The sequence below is a fragment of the Erpetoichthys calabaricus genome, chromosome 1, assembly GCF_900747795.2.
Source record: "Erpetoichthys calabaricus chromosome 1, fErpCal1.3, whole genome shotgun sequence".
In the NCBI taxonomy this organism is placed as follows: Eukaryota; Metazoa; Chordata; class Cladistia; order Polypteriformes; family Polypteridae; genus Erpetoichthys; species Erpetoichthys calabaricus.
The window spans coordinates 178092139-178103285 of NC_041394.2; positions in this window are offsets into that span (position 1 = coordinate 178092139).

Here is an 11147-nt window from a genome sequence, read left to right on the forward strand (position 1 = left end):
CTTCCTGTATTCTTCAATATCAAAATTACATGCAGATGGATTGCTGACTCTAAATCGTTTCTTTTCAAGTAAGTTTGGATGTGTGTAAATGTGCAAGTCCACCTATCCTAATTTGTGGCTGACCCTTTTGTCATAGACTCTGACTGCCTGTCATCTGTAATGGGATAAGCCTGTTCAGAGAATAAATGAATGAATAATTGATTGCAATATGATGTGCATGACTGCCCAGAGAATTCAACATGAAGATCAATATACTGATTTAGCATAACCTCTCCAGATTTGTGTTTCACTTGCCAAGATCTATAACCTAGTATTCGTGTTCCTTTTTAATTGATTGCTCATGTGAAGAAAACAGTGAGGGGTTTATAAGTCTAAATTGACCCAATGACTAAATAAAAGGCTGTGGTTGCTCAATCTGGAACTCTTTGCTAACATTTGCTCAATTTTCAGTATTAGCTGATGTATGCATGTTTGCTGTTAACAAGTACATTATTTGACATATTTTTTTCTACCCTTGTATTTCCTGCAGTATATTTATTCATTTTTTGATCTTTTAATTTGTTTATTCAATACATTTTTATTACATTTCCAATTAAAAATAAAAGTAAATTTACACATAGTACACAATGATTTTATAGTTTTTATTCTACTGTATATTAGTATGCACCTGAAGTTTAATTATTCTGTATTTAGAAAATATCAGCAGTTGAACTCTGAGGCTTCAGAGCTTTACCTTCATAAAAAAAAACTTTAACTGTCTAATTTGTGGCCATAAATACCTATTCAGATTGTGACCATGGAAAGCCTGTGCATTAGGAATTAGACAGAAGGCAGTCCTGGACAGGGTGCTAGTCCACCACAGTTCAACCACTCAGGGACAGCTTAGAGTGTTAGACACATAGACACACTGATAATTTTATAGGACATCAGGACATCAGAAAAGAATTTTGAGGTGACGCTGCAAACTGTTTATTGTCTTCTTCTACAGGTGGTCAGACCTTGACCCGGAAGAACTCTTTTCAGCCCACCTCTGACCTACCAATAGCATCGCTCTTCTAGTGACAAGTGTACTTAGCCTTGAAGAATCAGCAAGATGGCACCAGTTACAGACCAACAAGTGTGGCTGACACACAAGTTAACAGATTAGTTCTTTATTGTTGTTTTAGACATCATTTTGCTTTTGGCATTGGGAAGCGATGTTTAATGTGAACCCCAATACATATTACATTTTCACTCTGACTTCTATTTGGAAGAGTCACCTCTTAGCCCAACCATGCACATCTTTGGAATGACAGAGCAAAATCTCATAATGAGAGAGACAAGGTCAAGGTTTGAACCCTGAAGATCTGAGACAGCAGGGCTGACCACTACACCACATATATGGTAAAGTTTAGCACAGATGCTGTTATTTTATTTTCAGCAAGTCATGTTATTGCCATTACTTCACACATATGCCACTTACCAATACATACAGTATACTGTAGCAGATCAATTAATCTGTTTTCAAAATCCATCCATCCATCCATTCATTTTCCAACCCGCTGAATCCGAACAGGGTCACGGGGGTCTGCTGGAGCCAATCCCAGCCAACACAGGGCACAAGGCAGGAAACAATCCCGGGCAGGGTGCCAACCCACCGCAGGTGTTTTCAAAATCATTTGATCCAACTAAGCATGGATTGATTTAAGGAAATCACAATAGTTTCAGGTGCAAGACAGGAATTAACCTAAGTACTGCTTAATTTACAAAGCATAAACTCCATCAAGCTCCACTAGATAATGAGAAAATATATTTTTCCCCAAAGGTAACAAATCTCTGGAACGTGAGGAAATATTCCATCAGTGTTTCTATTCCTCAAGTACAGGAGTCGCTAATAGTGTCAAGAGTATTCAACTTGGCATTTTTGAACTGCATACCAAACAAAAGAAAGAATCCCCCAAAAAGGAATGATTTATGACTCTCTCAACACTGACAGTCAATACAAAACATGAAAATGCAAATGCAACAGCTTCTTTTACTCAAAACAGTGGGAAGAAATAGCTTTCAGCAGTTGTAATAACAACCAGTAAAATGGCTAAACAGGTGCAGCCACTGCCAGTGTGGCCTCAGTGTCATGTAGAGCTTTTACAATGTGCCCGGAGAAAGCCATTCAGCCTCACAGCACAGACATAACTGCTGCTGTTTGGCTTTATTGCATGTTGACTTTATCGTAGGAATTCTAACTTCACCAAAGGAGCCTTTAAAATGAGTGGATTACAATTCACACATATGACAGAAGAAGCAAAGATAGCTGAAAAGTGAGAACTTGGCAGTAAAAGCTTAAATGGCAAAGTTCAAACAGCAGCCATTGTGTATGCAGCTTGACTCTTCATTCCACTGTTTCCCAAAGCTACTGTATGAGTTCATCTCTTTTAAAGTAAGACGCCTGTGACTAAAGGCCTTTAATTTCATTTTTACAACATATAAAGTTACAGTCTTTCTTCATGTTTCTTAATCAGATTAAAGGAATGATAATTTAACTTTATGGATTGGAAGTCTCCATATTTTATGTTCAGGTAAATGATTTGTTTACTGTACATGACTCTCTGATAATGGCAAAAAGAGTATAAGATAACAAAAGCATTCTGTAGTCAAATTAGGAATGCAGAATTTAGTTTTTTGCCCAAACAAACAACTTTAATAAGTGAGAACTGAGGATCAAAAAACATTTCGTAAGGCAGAACATAGTCTCTGTTCAGACTCAGTGGAAATTGAATTCAGTTTATTAAACATCAGATCCACCCAGATGTAGTCCCTGAACATGGCCATGTAATGGAAATACACCTCAGATGGCGGTTTCAACCCACAGTGATTCACCCTAAATTAAGTCAATCTACACACTCAGCAGGAATAAGCAAACATTAACTTCTTATTTTTTTGGCCTAAATTTCTTTTAGTTTTAATGATACACTGGATGTAAGCTGTATAAATAATAGCTTCTGTCTTCCTCACTCTCTACGTTAATTTTTAATTACTGTAATTGTTTTAATTTTCTCAGAATTCCTGCAGTTAGTGGCAATTATCAATCTATTCATTTTCCTAAATCAGTTCATCCAATTTTAGGTTTGTAAGCATTTGGAGTTTATCCAAGCAGCATCAGCCATAAGCAACTAACCTACCCTAATTGGGATGGCTGTCTTGCACATATACTGGGCCTGTTTACATCTGTTATCACTCTAGACTTCATTTATTTGGGATGTGACAGGAAACCTGGATAGATTCTGTGCTAATAACAGGAGAACAGGCAAAATCCACTTAGACAGTAACAGGGCCAGGATCTGAGTCAAATCCCTAAAACTGTAAGGGGGTAGTGCAACTGTCTGGGCATGTACTGTGTATTGACATCACACTTTCAAATCTGCTTAGTCCACTCATCATGGAGGGGCCGAAGCTTGTCTCAGTGTATGGATCATTCACGATATGTGGAAAGAATTTTTTCTTATTTAAACTGACACAACTTATGGTTATTTATTTTTTAAATATTACTTTTGCAAGTATTTTGTTTGGTCTTTGAGGGTTTTATTTTCCTTTTTTATCATAATTTAATTTATAATGTTCTATTCTTGCATGTTATTCTGCTATTATTTTTTTTTTTGTTGTAGATGACTTTGGTCAAGTTGTTTAAAATATGCTACAAACTGGACTTATTTATTTTTTATTTATAATCTTTTTTTGCTCACATCATCACAATACCATTTTTTTGTGTCGTGTTTATGTTTTATTTGTGTTTATCTGATGGCAATAGCCATCTTATTGTTAGCAACAGGGTTGCAACAACATGATCTGAACCCACTGTACGTGCAGTGTTATCATTCTGCTGCTATTCAAAATGACAATATGCATCTTCTGGTGTCCTGTAGTTAGATATATTGGCAGTTTGTTTCTGAATCTGTATTAATCTAATCTATATATATAAAATTCTTTTCGTGTTTGAAACGGAAATTATGTATGACCACATGATATGGAAATTACCTATGACCACAGAACATATTATAATACATGAACTAATCACTTTGTTTGTGGATGCCATTTTCATATCGTCTTTACGAATTGTTATTATTTGTGTGCGCCCCGAGTCGCCCTCTCCCACCCCTCCTGTCTGGACTACAGCGCTGAGCCGTCCACCAACAGGTGTGTTCTGACAGAGAAGTTTTATTTACTCGTCCACGTGACTGTCGCTGAAACTGCCACATTGTAACTTTTTTTTAGTTGGGAGTACTTGATAGTAGAAGAGATGAGGAAAACAGCTTTGCGTCTTTCTACTTTTTAACTGCGGCGAGCTGTAAACAATGTGAAGACGAGACCGCCTTCAGCTGCGAGGGGTCGTGAGAACGAAGTGGACGCTGGGAGGCGCGGAATGTCGGGCTGCTCCGCCACAACATTCAAGGTTGCTTTTGTGATTAATTATTTTAACAAGTAAATCACAGGCATGTAGTGCAAGGTTGTCAGGCAAAAATTTGGACGATTACATAGAAAATGTAATTTCTATACTACAGCGGTCGTTTAGCGCCTTTCACAAGGGATCTACTAATCTGTTGTGTTATAGCGCCTTTAAAATGTAGTTTACCCGAAACCACTCCAGTAGTGCTCAATGAATCTTTACTTCTTAAATGTTAATGTTTTACTGTTTAATAACTTATAGACTACATTTTATTTTTTTCCCTTGCACTCAGTGAGCGAAGCCACTGGGTGATCAACTAGTAGAATCTAAAATACATTAGTGTTAGTATGTTTTGTTTTTAGGATACTTTTTCAGTATTCATTGAAATAATTAATTGTATTAATTGATCACTGGGACTAATAGCTTTTGTTCTGATTAACTACCTTGATTCTATCTTTATCTTATTTGTGCTGCCACATCTCAGTCAAGTATCTTCATACTGTACACTCACTTGACTGATATGTCTATAACACTCAAAAGCAATGCAATGTTGTTATAATGTATTAATAAAAATAACAACATTTATTTCTATAGCACATATTCATCTAAGACATGTAGCTCAAAGTGCTTTACAAGAAGTTAGATAGAAAAAATGTCAGGAAAAAAAAATCAGAACTAAATAAGTTGTCACACACACCCAAGGATGTAGTCAACATTGAGATAATCTGAATTGCTAAGGGAAAAGGCCAGGAAATGTTTTGAGTGGCATTTTGACATAGAGTGTTTCGCTTGGGTACAAATGTTTGATTTATAAGGCAAAATTACCCAGTGCCTTTAGCTTAGAGAAAACCGAAGTAAGTGCATGATTAAAATGGTATCATGTGAATTTCTCATCCACGCCTTCCCCAAATAACTGATCTCACTGGCCAGGATGGCCTTCTGGAAGTACATGGAAGGCCTAATAGAAGGCCATGAGCGTCATCATGTTGTCTGCCAGACAGAGCGAGGAACATGAGTCCAAAATAAAAAGGAGAGTAAAAACTGAAACAAACTAAACTAAAACAAAAAAAAACAAGACACGAAAATGGTGTGGCCACAAAAAGCAAAAAAGTTGAATGGTAAAGCAAAAAAAAAACATAATAACAAAAGATAAACAGAATTCCAAATAAAATGTATTGTTAAAGAATCAATAAATTTTAATTATGTAAGGTTAAGAACCGTCATAAAACATCTAGAATGATCAGAAATATACTTAATACAATATTAGAAAAAATATATTAAATAGAAAATTAAAATGAATAGTGTTTTACCAGCTGTAACACTGATATCCAAAATGTTTGACTTGTAAAGGACATGTTTTTGCAATGGTTAGCATATAAAATTGTTTAGGCAGTCAGAACTGCATGTCTTTGATTTATGAGTTTGGCTATTGTTTCTGACTTGTTTTTTTTTTTTATTATTATTCTGTTTTGACCCTGTCTGTTTTTCAGACTGCTGTTTTTTCTTTTTATCTGTTGGTCCAGTCACATCAATTCTTCACTGCCTTGCCCTGTGGTAGTACAGTCTCTTTCTTCCCAACCTATAAATCACACTTGCTGTTTCTCTTTCAGTCACCTCGGCAAACTTCTCACCTCTTATTCTCACTTAAATTGTCTGGTTAGGCTATCTTTCTGTCAGCAAGCCTTTGTCACAGCTCGTCTCCTATATAAGATATAACCATAATCTGTTGAATTGTTCACAATTGTTTCACAAGCATAGAAGTTATACACTAAAATTCAAAACTTAACCAACAGGAGTAAAATATTTTCTTTTGTCTGCCTTTCTTAGGCTCATATAACACTCTTCCTTTCCAACTTAATCAGATATTGTATTACTACTCTTCCTCTTTGTAATTTAATCTTCACTAACTCCATCACTCATTTCTGCCTTTGTTCACTCAATGCACTCTAATGTCCAAATATACTTTTCAATGTCAAGTTCAGTTCCCTTTCCACTATAATTAACCTTCAAAAAAACCACTAATTATCATAAGTCTTTTAATCCCATTTATGCCTCTTGTTTTTGATTTATCATTTATTCAGGTAGCCACCTGGTACAAACATATTTGCCACATATTTGCTCTAAATACCATTACATAAGAATGCACTTTGAGATTGTTCAAATAGGTACCTAAAGTTTTCACAGTGTTACACTATAACTCTAGATTTTACCAGTTTATAAAGTAAAAAATTAATTGGACACTGATGTTCATTCCTAGTTTAATCTTTTAAAGTAGTTATTATTTACATTTAAGTAAAATATGGCATACAGTTCCATCCTCTTTCTTCTTGGGATTGGAAAATTGCTTTCATGAAGTATTGTCAAGTATATCTTAAATAATCTCTGCTCATTTTCTATACCACTTTGTGAATGTTCTGAGGAAACGGTCTAAGTGGGGTACACCAGACTTTACTCCCTTTAGAAACAGTCTACACCTTCTTCTGGAGAATATCCAGACAACATAATCCATCATGCATGTCCTGTTTTTTCTCAGGAGTTTGTTTCCTTCGAGAGCCACTCCTGGTGCACAACAATTCCAGGCCTCTTGTGGCGAGAGTATGCAGGCAGTTCATGGAGGATGAAGGAATTGATACCATTGATTGGACCCACGCTCGCCGGACCTAAATCCAATAGAACACCTCTGGGACATTATGTTTCAGTCCATCCGACACCACCAGGTTGCACCTCAGACTGTCCAGGAGCTCAGTGATGCCCTGGCCCAGATCTGGGAGAAGATCCCCCAGGACACCCTCTTTCGTCTAATGAGAAGCATGTCCCGATGTTGTCAGGCATGCATACAAGCATATGGGGGCTATACAAACTACTGCAATGAAATTTTGACAAAATTTTGCCTGTCATATCATTTTTTCAGTTAGATTTTCAGGGTGTCTTTGAATTCAGCCCTCTGTAGGTTGATAATTTTCATTTCTATCAAACAATGTGGCATCCTTTCATTCCTAACACATTACCCATTCCATATCAGTACAGATATATGGTAGGATTTTTTTCCCATTGAGATCTGATGCGTTTTCAAAGTGTTCCTTTAATTTTTTTGAGTATTTTATAATGCAGAACCACTTTATTGTTTCCAGTGTTTGCAGTCATTTGAGAATAATAACACAGCAAGTAATATTCAAGCAGATGCTTTTTAACATTGACCAGCTCGTAGGGCTTTAGTCCTGGGCTGACATGTTCTTGCCATATCTACATTTTTTTTTTCTCTGAATATTTCAGCCTTCTTCCCACAGTGTAAAAATGTGTACGCTACAATTAAATGGTGACTTTTTATTTCACTAGTGTAAATGGGTATGCCACATGAAAAATTCAAGGGTAATCCTTGCCTTATATTTTCTCCTTCTGTTATTTTAGGAATGGATTAGACATGTTTAGAACATGGTATTTTTAGTCAAATGATATATATTAAATGTGTTCTAGCTATTGTTCCACATATGAATGTTTGATCTTTTTCAGTACAGTTGCGTTCTGTTACATACCAGACAAGGGCAAGTTTGATTTATTCATGGCTTTTTTTTTTATATATTTTTATTTTATTAATTTTCTTTGTAATCATTGCATACAAATAGATCAATTTATAACCCAACAAAATTGAAGACAAATCAAACCCCACCCCTGCAGTATTAGATGTCATCACCCCTGTCACAGGATTCCTATCTAAGAGTAGATTTAGAACACAATTAAAGTCCCCAGCCATTATAATTTTATGAGTGTTCACGTTGGGGATGGATGCAAATAGATTTTGCATGAATTCCTTATCATCAACATTGGGTGCATAAACATTTATCAAAATCATTTTACTGTTATACAAGTTGCCCATAACCATCACATATCTCCCTTCAGGGTCCGATACTACATCTGATGCTACAAATGGAACAGTTCTGTGTATGAGAATTCCAACCCCTCTAGTTTTCTTTATAAAGCTAGAATGGAACATTTGGCCAGTCCAGTCTTTTTGTAGTCTGAACTGATCCTTGCTTAGTAAGTGGGTCTCCTGTAAAAATACTGTTTTAGCGTTTAAGCCTGTTAGGTGAGAGCATACTTTCTTTCTCTTTAGTTCGTGATTCAGGCCTTTAGCATTCCAGCTCACAAAGTTAACTGTCCCATCATGGAGACATTGGTTCTGAGTTTTTAATGTCATTTTATAGTTTTAATTGGTAATGAGGCAGTTTTAATCTTAGTTTCAAGATTCCCCATGAGTTATTGAATTTTAGCCTATTGTTGCATTGATATTTATAATTATAAGGATTACAAAAATAGATTAGATATAGCCTGCTCTCCTTCTCTCCCCCTTTAGCCCCCCACCCCCCCATTTTGCCTCCCCACATGAGGCTTGATCCCACTTCGCGATGTCCTGGTCTTCTGACATACGAAGAGACAGAGCACGTCCAAAATAAAACAAACCCCACCCCGCAGCGGCGTTAGAGAATTTAAACCGAGATATCTATTGCCGATAAATTCTTAATACTATCTGCCGAAAATATAATCATTAACAGTCTTTAAGTTTAAAATAATCTTCAGCACTTTTAAGATATTAAGATAAAAAAAATAAAAAATAAAAAAAGAATCAACCCTGGGAATGATTTTAAAGACTAGTCTAGGATAGACCTGGTAATTCCTACTGTAATAGTATAATAGTAATAGTATAAATAGTAGAGATAGCAATAAACCAAGGGTATTATGTTAAACAGTCTACTTTAAGGTAGTAAAAAAAAAAAAAAAATCCTACTTTAATTACTTCCACACTTTCACACTCACGTCTATAACTCTAATTAAAACATAAACATATGATGTCCAGTTAAAGAAAAGGATGTATAATTATAATACCAGTCTCTTTAAATATGGATCCAGAGAGCAGATCATAGGTCCTTTCTGTGCCTTGATAGAATACGGCTCCTTATTAACTTTCAAAAGAGTGTCGGAAACAGCTTCTTTAATTCTTTTTCAGCTTCTTCTTTGCTTGAAAAAATACGATATTGATCTTGAACTTCCACTTTCAGTTTGGCGGGATACAAGAGATGTATTTGATATCGGCTTTCCGTAGCAACTTTTTAATGTCAATGTAGGCTGCACGTTTTGCAGCTGTTGATGGTGAGAAGTCAGGGAAAATACGAATAAGATTATTTTCAAATATAATCTCTTGCTTGTGTCTGAGAAGTGCCATCGCATCAAGCTTAAATCGTAGTCGCTTGAAGCGGACAATAAAAGACCTAGGTTTAAAGATGCTAGGCCTGTTTGTGCGATAAGCCGCTGCTATTTCAATGTCGAGTTTAAAGTCATCTCCAATTATTTTAGACAGTAATTCTACTGCAAATTTCAATGGGCTTGAGCTTTCTCGTTTCTCAGGTATACCCACAATTCTTATATTGTTTCTTTTTATTCATGGCTCTTTATTGGCCATAGATGATGAGCCTGGGTCCATGGCTTATTTTTGCCAGAATAGCCTATAGGTCCCCTTGAACCACAAGGAGACTAAGAGAGGACGTAATAAATGGATATCATCGATGACCTTTAATATCTGGAAAGTCAATTGAGAGAATGCTGCAAGGTAGTCAGCTTTCAAGTTACCATTTAACACTATTTTTAACACTAATTTTACTTATACTGGTAGGTGTAGGGTTATAAGCAAGTTTCATTCCTGTTGACATTTTTAACCCAATTTTATTTGTAAGTCAGAATTTGCACTGAAAGCACCCATTATTGGAAAATCATCAAAAATGCTTTATTAGCTACTTTATGTTTAAAAAAAAATTAAACTCTTTAATAAAACAACAGTGCAGTAATATTACTATGCTTTTAAACACAAACAACAGTAATTTAAATTAAATATTGAAGCATGTTGAATTTATATTTATATAGCACCTCATAAAGTTGGTAAAAAACATTATGAGATCACAAAAATCCACCATGACTGCTCTGCCCAACTAGTTGCATATTGTATAGCTGCATGCTGCAGATTACATTTGGTGACATGAGTGAACGAACTCACACAATGACTGAAAAATGGTGTACAGAATATACTGTCATGCTATGTCTCAGCTTAATAACAGCTTCACTTCAAAGCTAGTTTGCTTTGTTCATAAGTAAAAACGGGAAGTCACTAGTTGAAAACGAATTGAAATTCAACTGAAAAGTAAAAAGTTTAAAGTTTCACACATTCAGTCACATCTTTGGAATTGCTGTTAAGTCAAGAACGAACCTAAGACCCATCTGTATTATTAATACCAGTCTTAGTGTAGTGAATGGTTGTTTAGTTTTATTGTGAATATGAGACAGCAGGTAAGATGTAACTGTTGAACCACGTCACCCTTAAAAACTCTTAACACAGGAGCCCTTTAGGCTTTATCTTTTATCAATGAAAATAATTGATTGCAGAGTTTCATCTCTGACCATCATCTTTTTAAACAATTGTGAACCGATAATGAGAAATTCGTCAAACTTGTCACTTGGCCCAACATATTTGAAAATGTTAAATGTTAACTTTCTCATAGGCAATGAAAGAGACTGTCACAGAATTTGGAATAAAAAAACAAACCAAAAAAAAATCAGCAGTCCTACCTACTCAAACACACAGAGTAGTAAAATAAAGTTAAGAATTCAGGTTTTCTTATCCATGCAATTTTATGTGTACATCCTGACTATGGCTAAAGCTGGTGAAATCAGACTGAGTGTT